Source organism: Lepidochelys olivacea, assembly GCF_965140295.1.
Source record: "Lepidochelys olivacea isolate rLepOli2 genome assembly, chromosome: 2".
NCBI lineage: Eukaryota > Metazoa > Chordata > Testudines > Cheloniidae > Lepidochelys > Lepidochelys olivacea.
In genome coordinates this window covers 19,630,464-19,652,625 of record NC_140412.1, presented here as the reverse complement: position 1 = coordinate 19,652,625, position 22,162 = coordinate 19,630,464, and the positions used below count along the sequence as shown (strand labels likewise).

The following is a 22,162-nucleotide window of genomic DNA, read 5'->3' as shown; positions in this document are numbered from 1 at the left end:
AGCATGCTGTCCCGATGCGAAGAAAGGATAGGAGAAATAGTAAGAGGCCAGTATTTTCATTAATGACTTGGATAATTGAATGGAGTGTGTGCTTATAAATTCTGTAGAGGACACCAAACTGGGAGGTGTTGCAAGCACTTTGGAGGACAGGATTAGAATTCAAAACAACCGTGACAAATTGGAGAGTTGGTCTGTAATCAACAAGATGAAATACAATAAAAACAAGTGCAATGTACTTTCCTTAGAAGGAAAAATCAAGTGCACAACAAAATGGGTAATACCTGGCTAGGTGGTCATACTGCTGAAAAGGATCAGGGATTATAGTGGTCAATAAATTGAGTAAGAGTCGTCAATGTGATGCAGCTGCAGAAAAGGGTAATGGCATTCTGGGATGTATTAACAGGAGTGTCGTATGTAAGTCATGGGAGGTAATTGTCCCATTTTACTCAGCACTCGTGAGGCCTCAGCTGGAGGACTGTATCCAGTTCTGGGCGCTACACTTTAGGAAAGATGTGGCCAAGTCCAGAGGAGAGCAACAAAAATGATAAAAGGTTTAGAAAAACCTAACCTCTGAGGAAAGGTTAAAAAATTGTTGACGTTTAGTCTTGAGAAAAGAAGGCTGCGGGGGGACCTGATAAGCCTTCTAATATGTTGAGGACGGTGATCAGTTGTTCTCCATGTCCACGGAAGATGGGACAAGAAGTAGTGGGGTCAATCAGCAACAAGGAAGACATAGGTTAGATGTTAGGAAAAACTTTGTAACTGTCAAGGTAGTTGAGCTCTGGAATAGGCTTCCAAGGGAAGTTAGTTTTTGAAAACAGGTTGGACAAACACCTGTCAGGGACGGTCTAGGTTTACTTGGTCCTGCCTCAGCACAGGGGGCTCTACTAGATGAATTCTCGAGGTCCCTTCCAGCCCTACATTTCTGTGATTGGGGGCGGCGGGAGAGTGAGAGAGAGAATAGAAACAAGCACACTTCCGTTACCTGTGTAAAGTGACAGCAGAGAATTGCTCTTTCTAAATATCACCATCTTGACTCTGAGAAGTATGCCCTGATTCTCATGGGTGACTTTAATTTTCCTGATATCTGCTGGGAGAGCAATACAGCGGTACATAGACAATCCAGGAAGTTTTTGGAAAGCGTAGGGGACAATTTCCTGGCGCAAGTGCTAGAGGAACCAACTAGGGGGGGCGCTTTTCTTGACCTGCTGCTCACAAACCGGGTAGAATTAGTGGGGGAAGCAAAAGTGGATGGGAATCTGGGAGGCAGTGACCATGAGTTGGTTGAGTTCAGGATCCTGACGCAGGGAAGAAAGGTAAGCAGCAGGATACGGACCCTGGACTTCAGGAAAGCAGACTTCGACTCCCTCAGGGAACGGATGGCCAGGATCCCCTGGGGGACTAACTTGAAGGGGAAAGGGGTCCAGGAGAGCTGGCTGTATTTCAAGGAATCCCTGTTGAGGTTACAGGGACAAACCATCCCGATGAGTCGAAAGAATAGTAAATATGGCAGGCGACCAGCTTGGCTTAATGGTGAAATCCTAGCGGATCTTAAACATAAAAAAGAAGCTTACAAGAAGTGGAAGGTTGGACATATGACCAGGGAAGAGTATAAAAATATTGCTCGGGCATGTAGGAATGATATCAGGAGGGCCAAATCGCACCTGGAGCTGCAGCTAGCCAGAGATGTCAAGAGTAACAAGAAGGGTTTCTTCAGGTATGTTGGCAACAAGAAGAAAGCCGAGGAAAGTGTGGGCCCCTTACTGAATGAGGGAGGCAACCTAGTGACAGAGGATGTGGAAAAAGCTAATGTACTCAATGCTTTTTTTGCCTCTGTTTTCACTAACAAGGTCAGCTCCCAGACTGCTGCGCTGGGCATCACAAAATGGGGAAGAGGTGGCCAGCCCTCTGTGGAGATAGAGGTGATTAGGGACTATTTAGAAAAGCTGGACGTGCACAAGTCCATGGGGCCAGACGAGTTGCATCCGAGAGTGCTGAAGGAATTGGCGGCTGTGATTGCAGAGCCATTGGCCATTATCTTTGAAAACTCGTGGCGAACCGGGGAAGTCCCGGATGACTGGAAAAAGGCTAATGTAGTGCCAATCTTTAAAAAAGGGAAGAAGGAGGATCCTGGGAACTACAGGCCAGTCAGCCTCACCTCAGTCCCTGGAAAAATCATGGAGCAGGTCCTCAAAGAATCAATCCTGAAGCACTTGCATAAGAGGAAAGTGATCAGGAACAGCCAGCATGGATTCACCAAGGGAAGGTCATGCCTGACTAATCTAATCGCCTTTTATGATGAGATTACTGGTTCTGTGGATGAAGGGAAAGCAGTGGATGTATTGTTTCTTGACTTTAGCAAAGCTTTTGACACGGTCTCCCACAGTATTCTTGTCAGCAAGTTAAGGAAGTATGGGCTGGATGAATGCACTATAAGGTGGGTAGAAAGCTGGCTAGATTGTCGGGCTCAACGGGTAGTGATCAATGGCTCCATGTCTAGTTGGCAGCCGGTATCAAGTGGAGTGCCCCAAGGGTCGGTCCTGGGGCCGGTTTTGTTCAATATCTTCATAAATGATCTGGAGGATGGTGTGGATTGCACTCTCAGCAAATTTGTGGATGATACTAAACTGGGAGGAGTGGTAGATACGCTGGAGGGGAGGGATAGGATACAGAAGGACCTAGACAAATTGGAGGATTGGGCCAAAAGAAATCTGATGAGGTTCAATAAGGATAAGTGCAGGGTCCTGCACTTAGGACGGAATAACCCAATGCACAGCTACAGACTAGGGACCGAATGGCTAGGCAGCAGTTCTGCGGAAAAGGACCTAGGGGTGACAGTGGACGAGAAGCTGGATATGAGTCAGCAGTGTGCCCTTGTTGCCAAGAAGGCCAATGGCATTTTGGGATGTATAAGTAGGGGCATAGCGAGCAGATCGAGGGACGTGATCGTTCCCCTCTATTCGACATTGGTGAGGCCTCATCTGGAGTACTGTGTCCAGTTTTGGGCCCCACACTTCAAGAAGGATGTGGATAAATTGGAGAGAGTCCAGCGAAGGGCAACAAAAATGATTAGGGGACTGGAACACATGAGTTATGAGGAGAGGCTGAGGGAGCTGGGATTGTTTAGTCTGCAGAAGAGAAGAATGAGGGGGGATTTGATGGCTGCTTTCAACTACCTGAAAGGGGGTTCCAAAGAGGATGGCTCTAAACTGTTCTCAATGGTAGCAGATGACAGAACGAGGAGTAATGGTCTCAAGTTGCAGTGGGGGAGGTTTAGATTGGATATTAGGAAAAACTTTTTCACTAGGAGGGTGGTGAAACACTGGAATGCGTTACCTAGGGAGGTGGTAGAATCTCCTTCCTTAGAGGTTTTTAAGGTCAGGCTTGACAAAGCCCTGGCTGGGATGATTTAACTGGGAATTGGTCGTGCTTCGAGCAGGGGGTTGGACTAAATGACCTTCTGGGGTCCCTTCCAACCCTGATATTCTATGAAGTATGTGAAGGTCAGAGCTCTTCTACCCAATCAAGGTGATACAATTCCATGTCGCCACCAGAGGAAGGAGGATTTTCTTACACCAGCCACAGAAGGGAGAGAAACCCAGCAGCCAAGCAAGAGCAGCTTTCAGTAGGCTTTGCACTGCGAGTGCGCAGAGAGGGAGTGTGGAGAGTTAACCCAAAACCAGGGCCATGTGGCCACAGTATACATTGTGTGGGTTGCAGTTCTGCTTGGGAGGCCTTCCCCTCGTGTCGTAGAGGTGAATGGCATAGAAATCGTGCTCCCTTTGTGGAAAACCCAGTGGCAGCTGTCAGTGTCAGGCAAGCCTGACAGAGAGATGGCTTCAGACTTTTTCTTCCTTGGGTTGGTTTATATTGTGCTGACACCGCCTCGCAGTCTCACTGCATCGATATCATTGTTCACCTCCTCACTAAGAGGATTGTGTCAGGGATCCCAGTTGCCCAGCTGAGGTCTCCTAAGGGTATGTCTTCCTTGCAGTGTTAGAATGAGGTGTAACTCGTTTGGTGCCCCTCACCTGACTCCTGTCCGCACTCTCAATTCTCTAGCTTGAGTTCAGTGGGGCTTTAAGCTCGAGATAGCTTGCCAGTCAGGGGATGGGGGCAGGTTGAAGATCAAATGTTACTGAAGCTTGAGCTAGTAATGTAGTTGAGAGACTCGGTTTAAGTCCAGACCTCACTGCGTGCTGCTTTCCACCTACTCGGAGACAAAGTCAAAAACACCGCGTTGTGCCCATCATCCAACCCCTCTGCTGACTGCCACCAAAATCAGAGTTTCTCTCCTTATTTCTGCCATGTGCACGGCCTTGCCCCTGCCTGCCTCACAGACCGTTTCTCTCTCTCTCCTCCCTTCCCACTTCTTTGGTTATTTGACAGTGGCTTCCGCTCTGTCCATTTCTAGTGAGAGTGCCTGTTCCTCTGCAGCTTGTGCTGCCTGGAGCAGCCTTCTTATGCCTCTCCAGCCCTTTAAAATATCATCTGTGAACAAAGCTTTGCCCATTCGTCTGTACCTTCCGGTTTCCCCGTTACGAGCCGTACAATGAAGTGGTTTGGTTCAGCTGCTGTAGGCTTGATCCAGCAAGCTGCAGAGCACAAGCCGCTCCTGGAGGTTCTGAGAGCCTTTCACTCCCATTGAAGTAAGCAGGAGCAGAAGGCCTTCACGCCTAGCAGGATCAGGAGACAGGTCGCAGCAGACATTCCAGGTGTGAACATTTCCCAGCTTTGGGAAAATTTGGATTCAAATCCAGACTCAATTTTGCAGTTGTTCCTGTCTCTGGATTGGATCCAACTTCTACAAACAGTGAGGCCAACATCTGCACTGACCCTGGGTAATCAGGGTGTAAATCAGCACAGGATTCGGCCCACTGTATGTTCTATGTTCTTTTTTTGTGTACCAAAGCCATTTCAAGTATCTAAATACCTCCCTACTCAACATTCTGACTTCCTGAATTATATCTTTTGTCTGCTGGCTTTATGGACAAGAACAAGATTTTCCTTCTGTTGGTTCAGTAAAGGCAATTCAGTTCTCATTCTCTCTGGGGAAGAAGATGTTTTCAGAAGGATGGTTAGATCAAAGGTATGTCTATACTGCAGTTAAACACCCACGGCTGACCCATGCCAGCTGGCTCGAGCTAAGGAGCTGTTTAATTGAGGAGTAGCTGTTCGGGCTTGGACTTAAGCAGGAGGGTCCCAGACCTTGGGCTGCAGCCCAAGCCCGAACATCTACACCACAATTAAACAGCCCCTGAGCCTGATCCAGCTGGCAGGGTTCAGCTGGGGGTGTTTAATTGCAGTGTAGACATACCTTCAAGTGGGTAGGGCACCAGACTAGGACCTGGGTTTAGTTCCCTGCTCTGCCACAGACTTCCTCACATTCTTGGGCAGTTCACTTAGGGCATGTCTAAACTGCAATCTTAAATTGACCTGATGTCCGCACTACTCTCCTTCTGTTGGTGATGAGTGTCCTCACCAGGAGCGATACCACCCTGGGCTCTCGGCTCCGCACAGCTCCGCAGCGAGAGCCCAGCTTCCCTCTCTCCTCCCTGGCTTCTAGCTTTCCTGCTCCCAGCTGGGAGTTGGGGGAGTCGCGCAGAGTCCAGTAGGCTGCTGTGTTCCCGGTGAGGAACCAAGAGCCCAGGGGGGCAGCCGGGCTCTGAGTTGGGACCCTGGAGGGCAGCAGGGCTTGGAGCAGAGATCCAATAGTAGGCCAAGACAGCCAACAGCCAATGTAAGTAACGCAGTGTCTACATTGACACTGTGTGGGCCTAACTATACCGATATAATCCTACGCCTCTCATGGAGGTGGAGTTATGATGTCAGCATAGTAGGGCACTCATGTTGGCAGGAGCAAGGCGGTAGTGTGTACGCTGACATAGGTCGACATAAACTGCATTATGTCGTGCTAACTGTGTAGTGTAGACCAGGGCTGAGTCTCCCTGTGTCTTAGTTCCCCATTTGTAGCATGGGGATAATGGCACTGCCCTACCTCCCCAGGTGTTGAGGACAAATATATTAAGGATTGTGAGATTGCTTTGAGACTTACTGATGAAGAGTGCTATATAAAGAGCTAGGTACTATTTTATTTATTACTAATGATGACATGTAGAGGCCAAAAGACGGGGCAATCTGTTCAAATTAAACCCTAAAGTTATTGTCTCTTCTGCACAGGTTGTCAGTGACGGTGATGGCGAAGTGGGTGCATGCTCTGAATTGGCTTGTTTCATCGTTGGCTGTGAAGCTATTCTGGACTCTCAAGGCACACACAAATAGGCTTTTGGAAGGCAGGTGGTTTTTAATTCTATATCCCAAGGATAATCACAAATGAAGAAAAGATGGTCTTGGGTACTTGGCCATACCAGATGGAGCGCTTGCTGCTGTTGGGAGCAATCAAAAGAAGGAAGAGACTGGAATTTCTCACTTTAGGAGAGATGGAACATACCAAGAGAAATGGAATGCTTCAGGAATGACACTGCAGGTGGAAAACTTGCTAGTTATGTTGCAAAGAGGCCTCCTGGGGATGAGGGCGACCCATTACATGAGGATATGCAGGTAAAAAACCAAACCAAACCGAGGCATCAAAAGAGTAAATGATGATGCATACAAATGCTTGCTTTTTACTTGGGTGGTTTCCCCAGCTTCCTACAACCTCTGTTGCACTCCCTTTTTTGGCTGCTGTCCTTCCGTTTGGATGTGCCCGCCTGCACAAAGTAAATCTGGAAATTGCCATGGGCCAGCAGCGACTGCAGTGGCGTTTCTGTAAAAATCATCCAGTCAAGTGGGTCCATGTAGTTAAATCTGGTAACAGTATGTTTTTTTTCACAAACAGAACAGATTCCTTGATTTTCTTTTATTCCAGTGGAAATAGCTATATTTTTTGGAGAGGAGAGAATGTCCCTCAAATATTCCCCCGCGTTATTTGTACCCGGAACACGGCAGCCTTGTGCTAGTGTGAGTTTTTTCAAAGCAGCGTGAGCAACGAAAGTGAGTAATCTCTCACAGCTTCAGACAATGTGATGGAAGAAATGCAAGGAAAAAAAACCAGCAGAACAAACTAAAGTAGAGGATTAATTTTGTCACCCTTTGTAATTTAACGAAGGGGTTCTCAAGCTTTTTTCTTCCTGAGGCCCCTCAACATGCTAGAAAAACACCAGGGCCCAGCTTGAGGGTGAGGCGGGAGGGTCCCAGAGCTTGGGCTGCAGTCTGAGCCCTAACAGCTACACCACAATTAAACAGCCCCTGAGCTCGATCCAGCTGGCAGGCGTCAGCCGGGGGTGTTTAATTGCAGTGTAGACATAACTTCAAGTGGGTAGGGCACCAGACTAGGGCTTGGGAGATCTGAGTTCAGTTCCCTGCTTTGCCACAAACTTCCTCACATTCCTTGAGATCGCATACTCGTTTCACATACATCAGTGAGTAGCCAGCAAATAGTTTAAAAAACAAACATGCTTACTTCTTTCCTGGACTGGGTTTGGATCAGAGAGCTGAAAGGCTCCGTATCTCATTTCCAAATGCCAGATCAGTCCACTTCCTTGTAAACCCAGTTTCAGTGGTTTGACTCAGCTGTAAAAGTCAATTTCGGAATGAAACTCGCCATGCCAGCTCTCAGGCTGGGAATGAACTTCCCCATGTTTAAAGAACAAAAGCATTTGTGCATTTTAAATGATAAGCAGTCTGTTAAAAAGAGCAAGGATAAGAACTTTAGGTGCTTCTTATGAATGTGCTTGTGTGGCTTTGTGGGTTAGATGTTTGCCACCTTATACTGAGTAGCACCTTACTCTGTGAGTAGTCTCATTGAAAGGGCAGCATCTGGCCCGGTGTTATGGCCCAGTACACCGAAGTAATGGGTACTAAGTTATACATGGCACTGAAAATGTTTAAGGGTCCTACACATCAGTGGTGCTATAAAACTTTAATTTTAAATTGTGGTTCTGATCTCACGAGGCAGGAGAGCTCTTCCTGGCTCTGCTACTGACTCGCTGTGTGACCTTGTCACTTAACCTCTCAGTTGGCCCCTTTTTTAAACGAAGATAATACTTACCCACCTTTTTATAAAGTGCTGTCAGAGCTTTGGGTGAACATAGCTTTACAAGTTGTAAGTATTATCTATTTGCTAACTAGGGCAGGAATGTGTATAACACCATTAAAGCTCCGTGTTTTTATTATTTGTATGGTTACCATTGTCTCTTTAGTAGGTTTATGGTCAGAGGAGAGGAGGTACAGGACAGGGAATTCTGTACAAGACAAGCTTGTGTCACTGCCAGCATGAGAATATACCAGGCCCCCAAATAATAATGGAGTGTAATTTAGAGCTTATTATTTCATTGAATCAGCTCGTCTTGGTTCAGGGGTGCCCTTAGCACAAAGCAAATAAATTACCCTGCTTGTTTGCTGTGTGCTCTGCAGCTAGCCATATGTTTGAACCGGATAGAGATTCTTATCTGACTGGCTAAAATTACCCGGTGAAGGGATGACATTTCTTATCAAGGGCTTTGCTGATTCAGAGAGAGGCCTTGTCACCCAGCACAGAGGCATTGCTCTTCGTTGCACAAAGCTGCAGTGCGGGCCAGCGCTGACGCGGAACAAGGACTGTAGAGCTTGTGAGTCCAGGTTTCATTGGAAATTGACCGCGCTGCAGGTTTTGCATCAGCTGCTGGCGATGGGGGTGGGAAGTGAAAACAAGGAAGGAAAGTAGTGGTAAACGTGTTCCTTGTAAGTGGGCTTGGCAGAATTAGATTTTTCTTTTTAATATATTTTTGACCGCTCTGTTTGTTGTGGTTCATTTGTTTCAATTTGTATCGATTTAAATATTCACAGTTGTGCGACATTACGGGTATTAAGGATTTGTACAGTTTTCATCAATTTTTTTTTTTTTTTTACTTTGTATGTATACATTTCAGTTATCATTGATGGAAATATTTGTTTGCCGGTGTGTGTATGCACACAGTGAACTCGATGTTGACCAGTATCTACCAGTAAAAATCTAATCCTGTCAAGCCCGCTGGTAAGGCAATCTCAGGTCCACAGCAAAGACCTCAGTGCCTCTTTCCAAAGCTCACGATGGGCGCAGCATTATGGGGACACGTGGATTTACCCTTTCTTATTGTAGTCCCTTTAGTCTTCTGTTACCTTTTCAATCGTGCATGTTTCTTCTTTGTCTTCTCCTCCCCGTTCCTTGTAGCCCATCTTTGCAGACACCTTCTCCAGGAATCTTTCCAGGCCGCGTGTGTTGTGGAGAGAGAGAGAGGAGAAGATAATGCTATCCTTCTTTCTTCTGTCTGCCCCCGTTCTGGTGTACTTCCCTTTTGGTGCTCTTCCTGGTTTGGCCAAAGGACGTTGCAGTGTGGGATTGAGGCTCCAAAGACTGAGCTGGTTTGCTGCTGCAGGTCATGTATTTTCCTGTCTGCTGATGAATCCCTTTTTTCTCTAATTGTGCCTTTTCTAAGAAAGCAGGATTTATCCATAGGAGCTTACAAGCTGAAGGGTAGAGAATGAAACCAATAAAAGGATCATCTCTGTCAAACTCCCCTAACACATACCTGGAGAAGGCAGCTGTTCATTTGCTTCTTTTGTTTGGTCTCAAAGAAAACTCTTTACCAGATGAATTACTCCCTTATCGGGGTGAACCTAAGGATAATTCAATCTCTGTCCTTATTAGGACAAACTTAACCTGTTAAAATGTCCCCTTAGAATCATAGAATATCAGGGTTGGAAGGGAAGGTCATCTAGTCCAACCCCTTAGAAGGTCATCTAGTCCAACCCCTTGCTCAAAGCAGGACCAATCCCCAATTTTTGCCCCAGATCCCTAAATTGCCCCCTCAAGGATTGAACTCACAACCCTGGGTTTAGTAGGCCAATGCTCAAACCACTGAGCTGTCCCCTCCCCCTTTCCATCTGTACAGGGCTTCTTTCCTCCCAAACGGGGCCAGAGAGTTTTGCATGCTTTTGTACACTTTATAAAAGAAGTCACTTCACGCAGCGTTTTAAAGGCAAACACCTCTGGGGTGGAATGCGTCTGCTGTTTAACAGTTTCAGAGTAACAGCCGTGTTAGTCTGTATTCGCTAAAAGAAAAGGAGTTCTTGTGGCACCTTAGAGACTAACCAATTTATTTGAGCATAAGCTTTCGTGAGCTACAGCTCACTTCATCGGATGCATACTGTGGAAAGAGTATGCATCCGATGAAGTGAGCTGTAGCTCACAAAAGCTTATGACTGGACAGTCATAACTGGACAGTCTCTACGTAAAACTGGACAGTCTCTACGTAAAAGAATAAATGGACACAAAACAGATGTCAAGAATTATAACATTCATAAACCAGTCGGAGAACACTTCAATCTCTCTGGTCACTCGATTTCTGACTTAAAAATGGCTATTCTTCAACAAAGAGTTCAGAAACAGACTCCAAGGAGAGACTGCTGAATTGGAATTAATTTGCAAACTGGATACAATTAACTTAGGCTTGAATAGAGACTGGGAGTGGTTGAGTCATTACACAAAGTAAAACTATTTCCCCTTGTTTATTTCCCCCCCCCTCCCCCCCCCCCCCAGTTCCTTAGATGTTCTTGTCAACTGCTGGAAATGGCCCACCTTGATTATCACTACAAAGGGTGTGTCCGTCCCCCCCCCGCTCTCTTGCTGGTAATAGCTCATCTTAAGTGATCACTCTCCTTACAGTGTGCATGATAAACACTCATTTTTTCATGTTCTGTGTGTATATAAATCTCCTCACTGTATTTTCCACTGAATGCATCCGATGAAGTGAGTTGTAGCTCACGAAAGCTTATGCTCAAATAAATTGGTTAGCCTCTAAGGTGCCACAAGTACTCCTTTTCTTTTTGCGAATACAGACTAACACGGCTGCTACTCTGAAACCTATGCTTTCAGAAGATCCCATCGGTTATGTAACGATCTTGTGTGAACAGGCCCTTAGCTATAGGTTGCCTCTGAAAGGCTGTACCTCCCATAGTATAGCACCCCCTGACACCATGCTGCGGCCTGGTTCACTTCTAAGTCAAAGGGAAAAGTACTACCTGTTAAATCAACAAGACTGCTTCCTGCAGCACCTGGTGAGCTCTGACAAAATCACAGCCCTTGGTGGTATGGCTGCAGGCCAAAACTGCCTGATATCCCAGGATATTCTTCACCCTGTTCCTTTTTCTTGGACTCTGGATAAAGTCATTCCTGGTGTCAGAGGGACAAAGCATCTAGTAGGTAAATTGTCCTAAAGCAACAGCTACTCAAACTCTCTTGAAGAGTCAGGAAGTCCTCCCTCGGTGGGAGGTCTCGGTTAGATTGGATTATAAACCCAAAGGAGACCTCATCACCCTAGAATCTCCCCTGGCTTTCAGATGGGAACCTGTAGCCTTCCCCTTCTGAGAAACCGACACAGCTTCCTCAGTTCCCAGCCTTTTTCATGCCAGGAATCCTTCTGCCCCAAGAGCCCTCCTCTCAGCAAGCAGCTGGGGTCTCCTTCCCATTTAGCAATATGGCAAGGGCAGAGTGCTCGCAACCACCTATTTGCAGCCCCCAGGCTGAGAACCCCGGCTGCAGAGTTTCTTCCCTCAGCTTTACCTCACAGGGCAACACTGACTCACTACAACTGCTGGGCTCAGTGATACCAAAATGTGCTGAGCCCCAGTCATTTGGTGAGAGCCTGGCTGCCTTCCCTGGCTTGAGCAATAGCTGCAGCACGCAGCCGGCCAAGTGTTTATCCCCTGAGGTAATGTTCTGACGGAGGTTTAGTGAGCATGCACTAGAAGAGACTCTAAATGCCCTTTGTTCTTAGGTCTAATTCCATAATATGGGTTCAGACTAGTCATATGCTTGTGATAAATCACAATCAGATTGCAGCTCCTTTCACGTGGAGATGGTGCTATCCCTCCATACACAGCCTGGTGTTCTTTGAGGACAGGCTCTTTGCGTAACCACTGTCTTATCACTCGGAAATCACTAGTCGCTTATATAAAGTGAAGTTGTACCCTGGAATATGGGCACTGTGAAGTTGCATGATTAGGGCTTAGATCCTCAGCTAGTGTAAAGTGGTATCGTTCCGTTAATTTCAGTGGGCTTGTCAAGGTTCCTTCCCCACTCTGAACTCTAGGGTACAGATGTGGGGACCTGCATGAAAACTTCCTAAGTTTACTTTTACCAGCTTAGGTTAAAACTTCCCCAGGGTACAGACTATTTACCCTTTACCCTTGGACTTCCACTGCCACCACCAAACGTTTATCTGGGTTTATTTTTATTAGGAAAGCATAGTTTGGAAACGTCTTTCCCCTCAAAATCCTCCCAACCCTTGCACCCCACTTCCTGGGGAAGGTTTGGTAAAAATCCTCACCAGTTTGCATAGGTGACCACAGACCCAAACCCTTGGATCTTAAGAACAATGAAAAAGCATTCAGTTTCTGAAAAGAAGGATTTTAATAGACGTAAAAAGTAAAAAAAGAATCACCTCTATAAAATCAGGATGGTAAATACCTTACAGGGTAATTATATTCAAAACATAGAGAATCCCTCTAGGCAAACCCTTAAGTTACAAAAAGACATGCGGACAAGAATATCCATTCTATTCAGCACAGCTTAATTTCTCAGCCATTTAAAGAAATCATAATTTAACGCATATCTAGCTAGATTACTTACTAAATTCTAAGACTCCATTCCTGTTCTATCCCTGGCAAAAGCATCACGCAGACAGACACAGACCCTTTGTTTTTCTTCCTCCTCCCAGCTTTTGAAAGTATCTTGTCTCCTCATTGGTCATTTTGGTCAGGTGCCAGCGAGGTTATCCTAGCTTCTTAACCCTTTACAGGTGAAAGGATTTTTCCTCTGGCCAGGAGGGATTTTAAAGGTATTTACCCTTCCCTTTATATTTATGACAGGGCTCATGCCAAGTTACACCAGTTGAAGATCTGGCCATTGTTGTATTTCAAGATCAAATTTGCTCAATTTACTCCCTCCCTCCCCCCCCCCCCCAAAAAAAAAAAAGGGTGTGTGTGTTTTCCCTTTAACTGCCAACTGTGCACTCTGTGATCTTGAAAGTCAAGTCAATTCTCTGTGGCTTCTGAATCAGCACCCATAGTAAGTATTCAGTTGAGTATTACTGATACGTTAGTGGCCTCTGTCTGTAATTCAGTTCAGTTGAGAGTAGGTTTTTGGTGGTGGTACTTTAGCAGAAAAGATCACCGCTTGACTCTCAGTTCCCAGGTTGAGTTTGCAGGACCATCATTTTATTTGTAAGCTAAGTTGATATTCTCAGTGATATGCACTGAGGCACAGTGAACACGCAACCCACAGCATCCTATTTAAGACAGCACACAAAAACAGCCATACTGGGTCGAATCAATGGTCCGTCTAGCCCGGTGGCCAGTGTCAGATGCTTCAGAGGAAATGAACAGAACAATGAGTGACTCATATATCAGTCCCATCTTCTGGCAGTCAGAGGTTTAGAGACACCAGCACAGTCATATGGTGAAATGATTAAAGCTGTTCTAGCTAACATACAGGATGTTTTCACTCCATGCTATCCCACCTTAAATCCTTGCTCCGAGTGTATGACCGGGTGAGAATCCCTGTGGCTCAAAAGTTCTGAGCCACTGGGCAACTGTAGGGTCATTGAAACACCTTTGCAGGCCACAGCAGCCCATGGTGCAGTTTACCCATTTCAAGCAGAGTAAAGCTACAGCAATACTGGTTAGCCTTTTCTACGCTAGGGGATTGCAGTGGTGTAGCTATGCTGATGGCAGGAATTGGGCAAATAACCACAGTAGAGAAGGATCTACCAATACCCCAGTGATGTTTCCATGGGACTTCCACTCCCATATCTTTTCCATCAGTCCCTTGCATCAGTCTTTCCTGTGTTTTAAGCCTCTTAGAAAATTTCTATTAAAGCAAATCTTCAGGGAAAAGGAAAACAGGGAAATTTCCCCACTTCTCATCCAGCTCCAGCTCCCATTGAAAATGCACAGTCCAGTTTTTTAAAAAATCCATGGCCTTTGTATTCTATTTTCTATGCTCATCTTGTACATACCAAGAACTATTTGAGTGCTAGGTGTTCTCTGGCAGTTGATGGCCCCTAAAACCTTGTTGATCCCTACCTAGGCCTAACACATCCGTCTCCTGAAAATTTCTTGCACCTCAGTCGTTAGTGCGTAATTACCGGCAGGAATTATTAGCCAACTACTGTTTTATTTCTAATTAGGCTACTTGATGTCTTGTTATATTATTTACAGTGAGGCCACTTATTTTTTAGAAAGAGGATTTTGCTGTAATTACTTAAGCATGTGCTTAACTCCGAACATGTGCTTAAGTCCCATTGACTTCAATGGGACTTAAGCAAATGCTTAAAGTTAAGCATGTGCCTTAAGTGCATTCCTGAATACAGATGTTCTTTTGAACGTTAGCCTTAAACCAAAGTTGCATAAATTCAGTAGATCTCAGACAGAACCATAAAGTCTAATGACAGTAGCATTTTGACATCTGCTTGAAGCCGTGCGTAATGGAAGGAAGCTATTGCGACTCCCTGGTCTAATCTCACAATGGGTATGCAAGAAGATGGATTCTGTGCAGTGTGGAGGCATGGAAAGTTCACGTTTATGGTGTATCTCAGTTCCAGGGGTCGGTCCTGGGGCCGGTTTTCTTCAATATCTTCATAAATGATCTGGAGGATGGTGTGGATTGCACTCTCAGCAAATTTGCGGATGATACTAAACTGGGAGGAGTGGTAGATACGCTGGAGGGCAGGGATAGGATACAGAGGGACCTAGACAAATTGGAGGATTGGGCCAAAAGAAATCTGATGAGGTTCAATAAGGATAAGTGCAGGGTCCTGCACTTAGGACGGAAGAACCCAATGCACAGCTACAGACTAGGGACCGAATGGCTAGGCAGCAGTTCTGCGGAAAAGGACCTCGAAGTAACAGTGGACGAGAAGCTGGATATGAGTCAACAGTGTGCCCTTGTTGCCAAGAAGGCCAATGGCATTTTGGGATGTATAAGTAGGGGCATAGCGAGCTGATTGAGGGACGTGATCATTCCCCTCTATTCGACATTGGTGAGGCCTCATCTGGAGTACTGTGTCCAGTTTTGGGCCCCACACTACAAGAAGGATGTGGAAAAATTGGAGAGAGTCCAGCGAAGGGCAACAAAAATGATTAGGGGTCTGGAACACATGAGTTATGAGGAGAGGCTGAGGGAACTGGGATTGTTTAGTCTGCAGAAGAGAAGAATGAGGGGGGATTTGATAGCTGCTTTCAACTACCTGAGAGGTGGTTCCAGAGAGGATGGTTCTAGACTATTCTCAGTGGTAGAAGAGGACAGGACAAGGAGTAATGGTCTCAAGTTGCAGTGGGGGAGGTTTAGGCTGGATATTAGGAAAAACTTTTTCACTAGGAGGGTGGTGAAACACTGGAATGCGTTACCTAGGGAGGTGGTAGAATCTCCTTCCTTAGAAGTTTTTAAGGTCAGGCTTGACAAAGCCCTGGCTGGGATGATTTAATTGGGGATTGGTCCTGCTTTGATCAGGGGGTTGGACTAGATGACCTCCTGAGGTCCCTTCCAAACCTGGTATTCTATGATTCTATGCGGCAGGTTTGCAAATGCAGCCTCTTCAATTATGGTGCTATGGATGGACTTTTGTTTTGTGTCTTCCCAATGTCACTGGATATGTGGGCGGTTCAGTGCCATCCAGTCCAATAAACTGCATTCATCTGAGCGTCTCAGGACGAGGCCGTGTGCAGGTCAGGTCTTTCTTTTGGTTCTGTAACGCTGATGGAAAAGCAGCAGGTGGCCTGAAGGTTCCTAGATACTCATGTGCTAAATGCCTCATTTGACCAGGCTTCAGCGTCAGGGTGGGGAAAGAAAGGAGGAAGTTAGAAGCAAAATTTTACTTCAAGTTTTGAGATATTCAGAAGTGAGTGGTGGTTTTGCATGCCCCTACTTTGGGTGGCTACTTTTCAGAAAGTGATGAGCACCCATTTTCTGATAACCAGGCCCCCCTTTAAGGTGTCTCCAGGATAGCACCCCAGATTGCTAGTTACTTTTGAAAATCTTGCCCCATATGTTTGACTAGTGTACTGATGATGATAGTATATCACTCTCAAGGACTCAGTGGAATATGGCCCAAGGAGTATAAACAGGAGCAATGGGATGAAAATAAAACCAGCAAACCTTAAGTGAAATAACAGAGGGAACTTGCTAACGGGGAAAGCTATTACTATGAAATAGTCTCCTAAAGAAAGATGTAGAAGCAGAGTTTCCTGGGATTCATAGCTAGACTGAACCAAGTGTTTGACAACGTAACTCAGGGAGCCATCTAGCCCTGATCCCCAGGGGATGGGCTAGTGCATCTTTTCCATCTCTAATGCCTCTGATTCATCATATTCCTAAATAATTTACAGGGATTGAAACATGATCATGGGACATCTGTGAAGAATGAAGGATAAAAATATTGGTCTACTAAAAGGGGCAGCTGAGGTGCATTGGGCAGATAGATAATTTAATACCTATTCTTTAAGGGGTTTTTGCAGCCTGGGCATGGAGCCAGCAGAAGCTGCCCTTGTTGGATGGAAGACTTATAGATGTCACCCCAGTCTGTCCTTCCTTTTTCCTTTGGCTTATGTCTGAAAGGAATTCGTAAGTTTCTGTTGGTAGGGATCATGGTGTTTTAGCTGTGATGTGCAGTGCTTCAGATGTTTCGGGGCCTGGGAAGAAGTAAATCACACAGACATTTCTTCACTGCCCCAGATCAAACTTTAGGATGATAAATCATTTGCTAGTGGAAAGGGAACAACAAGCTTGTAAAAATCACTGTCCAGGGGGCAGTGGGAGATGCTGATAGCTCAGGTGTTGATAGCGGAACATGGAACTTTGCTCTTTCAGGTCCCTCTGGTTGGAATCCAGCCAACGCTAGTAGGCAAGGCTTGAAAAATGTACCCAGAGGCAGATAGTCATCCTCAGTGAATAGCTCCAATGCTACTTATTGCTCATATCTTTGTCCAGGTCTAGCAGTGTGAAACTGACACACGTCTTTCATGTTTGGAGTAGCAGCGTTAAAATGAGCAGCAGCCTGTCAGTTTTGCTCTTCTGCAGCCTGGCAAAGCCGTGAGCTGAAGCAGAGGCATGGGAGCGGCCTGTAGATTTAGGAAGACAGCATTGTGGTGTTTTCACATCTGAAAGGTTAAGTTAGCAACACAAAGGCTGGATATACCCAAGTTTAAATTCTGTAGAAGTGGATGGTTCTTGCTTAGGAAAGCCTCCTTTTCTCTCCCTGGGCTATTGGATTTTCTGTGCCCTGCTGGTTGTGATTGTTGAGTTGTCATTAAACAAGGTGAAGCAACTTAGTGGCCTTAGTCCATTTAATAGTGGAGATGTGTCCACAAAACACAGCTGCCGTCAGTTGGCAGTATGGGTTGCCCCTTGTCAGTCACAGCAGAGAGAAAGAGAAGTGGATGCGCCTGGACACTAAACTCCCTTTTTTCCTCTGGAGGTAGATGCTCCTGGGCTAGGTTGAGGCAGGCCACAGGACAGTATGGAGAAGTTTTCTCTCATCTCTGAGGTGTTGCTATTTCAGGATAAACAGGGCCATCAGTCTGATATCTTCCACCAAATTCATTTGTCAGGCAATACTAGGGGTTTATTTTTTTTTGTTTGAAAGGATCTGTTTATAATTCTAAATTACATACAAATGTCCATGAACCTATGGAAATCCTGCCTTGGCATATCCCCGCACTGCAGGTCTCCAGGGAAACCGATATGCCTGGCAGATGAGAGATGGAGTCAAAAGTAATTGTGTAAGAAAGTGACATTTGGTGGCTTATCTCTCCTTGTGTTTTTCCTTGGCGTCTGTTGCTCTGTTTGTTCAGTGCCCATTTAAATAGACAATTTGTTTTCTTTGTGTGTGTGGTTTTTGGTTTTTTTTTAAATCTTCCAGTGACGTAGAGTGAAATAAGTAAGCTATGAATTTAGAATATTTAATTTTTAACTTGGGCCCTCCATAACATCCAGTGCAGTGGGTTGGCTCCTTTCCCTGCTACCTCTGTCTTAAAATGTTACAAATGGTTCTCTAGTAATGTTTCGCAAAAAGAAAAAGAGTACTTGTGGCACCTTAGAGACTAACCAATTTATTTGAGCATAATAAATAAATAAATTGGTTAGTCTCTAAGGTGCCACAAGTACTCCTTTTCTTTTTGCGAATACAGACTAACACGGCTGTTACTCTGAAACTAGTAATGTTTGCTGCTGTAATATTGTGGCCTGTTACTGCACTATTTTTAATAAGGGTTGTTAGCTCCTTTGAAGGGTGATCTGCGAAGATTGTTGAAAATCAAAAGCTGTTTATAGCATTCTGAAGGGGCTGGCCACAAAGTGTCAAGCTGTTGTTTTAAAATGTAACCAGCTCAGTAATATTAACCAGCTTTGAGGGAGTCACTTTTCCTGCCAGACTGCAGATTTCCCTTGTTTCCACTGCCAAAGAAACATCCTGTAGGTTGAGCAGGGCACATTGCATTCAGATTTGATTTCCACACACTCATAATTTCCTCCAAAGATTTTCTTGTTTATTCTCAGTCCAAAGGAGTGTGTTTGTGTGTCTGACAGTTTCAACAACATTTCTCATAAAAGCTAGAGATGGAAAAGACTCATTAGATCAGCCAGTATTCTTATTCATGTTCCTGTCCATGTAGGATGAGTCAGTGCAGTCTTCCTCTCGTTGTGTCAGTCGAACTTTAACAGATCCAAGTAACAGAGCTTCCCCCACTTTCCCTTGGGAGACTTTTGCACAGGCGCATGCATCTTCAGGAAATGTTTCCTGATATTTAGCTTAAGTTTTCCCTTAATTTTAATTTAGCTTTTGAGTTAGGTGAGTATTTTTAAAAAATCCTTTAAAATTGTTTTCTTGTTGTTCCTGGATCATTTCAAGATAGGTTAATTTTCAAGGGTCCAATTCTGTCCTCACATAGATAATCTCTCAGGGTATATCGACACAATAACTAGACGCCCGTGCCAGCCAACACGGGCTCACAGGACTTGATCTGCTTCATTGTTGTGTAGACTTCTGGGCTTGGGTTGGAGCCGGGGCTCTAGGACCCTGCAAGGTGGGAGAGTTCCAGAGCTCAAGCCCAAGCCTGGAGGTCTACACAGCAGTGAAACAGCCTCACGAGCCTGAGACGACTGGCACGGGCCAGCTGCAGGTGTCCAGTTGCTGTGAAGACGTACCCTCATTTACTACTGGCTGTCAAACGGTGACTTCCATACCAAAAATGTTTTTGGGACGTATTGGAAAATTTTGGTTCACAAGTTTCAAAAAGTTACGAGTCATTAAAAACTGTTCCAGCCAGATGCACTTCTCCCTTCTTGAATGGTTAGAACTTTGTGTTGCTTCCCCCGGTGTTCAGAGTTAGCAGCATGAAAATGAGCAGTGTCTTGTTAATTTTGCTCTTCTGCAGCCTGGCAAACCTATGAGCTGTATCAGAAGCACTGGAGCAGCCTGTAGATTTAGGAAGGCAGCAATGAATGGTTTTGCCAATGGTCTGGGGAGAGCATCTTGTTGGGGACTGGCTAGTGTGTGTCACTTTTTTCAGGTCCTGCTGGTGATTTGCTTTTAAACTGATTTGCAGAGATTAAACATGGGAACAATAGCCACCTGTGATCAGGGTAACTGCCAGTTATGGCTAACAAATCCTTTTGATTTTTATTATCTTACTGTAACTATCTTCACAATGCACAGGGAATGGTCTACATATCTCTCTAGTGCCAAAATACAAATGCTAAAGAAAACATCCCCGTTTATTTGTGTTGGAGCCAGAATGATATGTGGCTTTTATGTTCACCATCTTAAACTTTCAAACATTTTCCTGGTGACAAAAAACTCTGGGGAAGATTCTGGTCTCAGTTACTCTGGCTTTACACCAGTACCGTTACAGCACCATAACTAAGATCAGAAGGAGGCTTTGTTTAAAATAACTAAATAACATCATGGGTGATGGAGAGTATGAATTGAGGGCAATGCATCTGCTTACTTTCCACGTGTGTTTCCACTCACCAAGAGAAATGCCCTGTAATAATGAACTGTTTAGTCTTGTAAAGCAGAGGTTCCACTAGAACTAACAGAATACTCACGTAAATACCCTTGCACAGTGATGACAGAAATAGCTCTGGGACGTGTGGGGAAAAGATTTGGGGACCACTTCTGGAATTTGTGTGTCTGTACAGCAGGATCTGATCCTGCACCTCTTACGCTTGAGAATAGCTTTGACGTCAGTGGGCCTACTTCTGTGAATCAAGGTTTCAGGATGCAGCCAAAGTTAGCAAAGAATTTATGGATACAAGATGTGTATTTGAAATATTATTATTATTTTATTAATAAAATACTGCAAATATTTGAGGAGGAGGGGATGCAAAACCCTGCACCACCATTTAGAGTCCTGTCCTGACCTCAGCCACGTTGATCCTGCTGCGAAGTTAGTTTGAGTGGCACATATTTGTCCAAAGCCAGAACATGGCCCTGAACTTGGAGATCATCTTACCCTTTTATTAGACTAATTAAAAGTAGAAAGGCTCAGCATTTGGGAATCAGGTTCTTTGCTGGGACACAGAGAATGGGGCAATATGCTGTCACTGAAATAGATCACTGTAGACATTGGAGTTCTCTCATGTTATTTGCCAAGTCACCTAACTCAGATCCCATTACTGCAGCATCTGTGGCCTTTTTGAAGTCTGAGACCTAACCATGGCCCGTTGAATGGGCAGCATGAGGAAAATTCTCTGTTTGAATGGCATTTTTATGGTTTTAGCACCAGACACTAGAGGAATAGGTCATGCCAATCTCTCCCCCTGCCCTTCTAACCTAGAAGATGGAGCACTTGTGGTTTTTCCCCTTCCTGTGGACTGAGTGTCTGGCCTGGTTTCTTATAAAGCAGGATCTCAAGAGCACTCAACAAGCACCCTCCAAAGTGGGGAGTGCCATTAACGGGAGGGTGGAAAGACAGAAGGAGGCTCTTTTTCCACTTTCACAGTTACAGGGGCATGGAAAGGTTTATGTGGGGGGGGAGGCTTATTTGTGACATTTGCTCCCAGCAGGTGGGCTGAAAAATCTCCATTTGTGAGGCTTGGCTGGAAGGAGGGGTTTTTACAGTGTCTTGATTGATAACTAGATACAAATCATCAGATTTTTAAATTGGCAAAAGCTTGCATGGAATAAGTGAATCAGACTTTATATCCTTATTAATACTCTTCCTGTCCCCAAATCATGCTATTTAAAGAGTGTTATCAGAGACTCGTTATTCTGCTTTGTTGTAGGTCGGTGAACTGGAAGCCAGAACTAGGAGTCGGTCTCTTTGATCACTGAACGTTCTACTGATAAGGAAGGTGGGAACTCAGCTGTTTAAGGGAAATATCACAGCTCTATGGGAATTGTCACCTGAGTTGCCACATAAAAGGTGTGAAATTATTTTCAAGGAGCAAATAGTTTAATTCAACATAGTAATATTTTATACTTGTGTAGAGATATTCATCTGAGGATCTCAAAGCCCTTCAAAGATACTAATAAATCAAACCTCACAGCCTTCGAGGTGTGCAGTTATTATCACTGTTTTCATGGATAAACTGAGGCACAGAAAGATTAAAAGACTTACCTAAAGTCACACAGGAAGCTTATGCCAGAGCTGAGATTCGAATCCAGATCTCCTGACTCCAATCCTGTGCCATAGGCATTAGAGACTGTGTTTTCCCTCTAGTCTGAATCTTCTCTTTAAATGGCTACATTATTTGTAATTGCTTAAAAAAACCCCAATTTTAAATGCTCTTCGTATTTTCCACTGATTGCAGAATGCAGTCTCTCAAATGGAGCTCGTTAACCCTGAAGTTCATTGCATGGCTTCGTTCGGTTCTCTGCATACTCACTCGCTAATAAAAGGCATCCCCATTTGGAGTTAGTGACTATCGAATGTACTCTCCTTGGTGTCGTCTTGATGCGGCAACTGCATAGATGCAGCTCGTTGCCGCTGTACCTTGCTTACCAGAGCTAGGTGTTACAACAACACAGAACATTTCCGGGGTGTCACTTTACTGACCTTCGAAGAAAATTAACAAGCACAATCTCCTCCCCTTCCCCCAAGTGCTGAGTCAAGGCTGCTGCTGTATAACTGAGATAGCATCTCT

General features: G+C 45.0%; 1 long non-coding RNA gene across 1 annotated transcript in view; it reads left to right on the top strand.

The window, feature by feature from the left end:
* The window catches only part of LOC311517269, a 236,300-nt gene that overhangs the window by 169,892 nt on the left and 44,246 nt on the right, over positions 1–22,162 (top strand). Inside the window, exon 4 of the long non-coding RNA XR_014710650.1 lies at positions 6,181–6,561. This is a non-coding gene — a long non-coding RNA (uncharacterized lncRNA). The remainder of the gene's footprint in view (positions 1–6,180; positions 6,562–22,162) is intronic.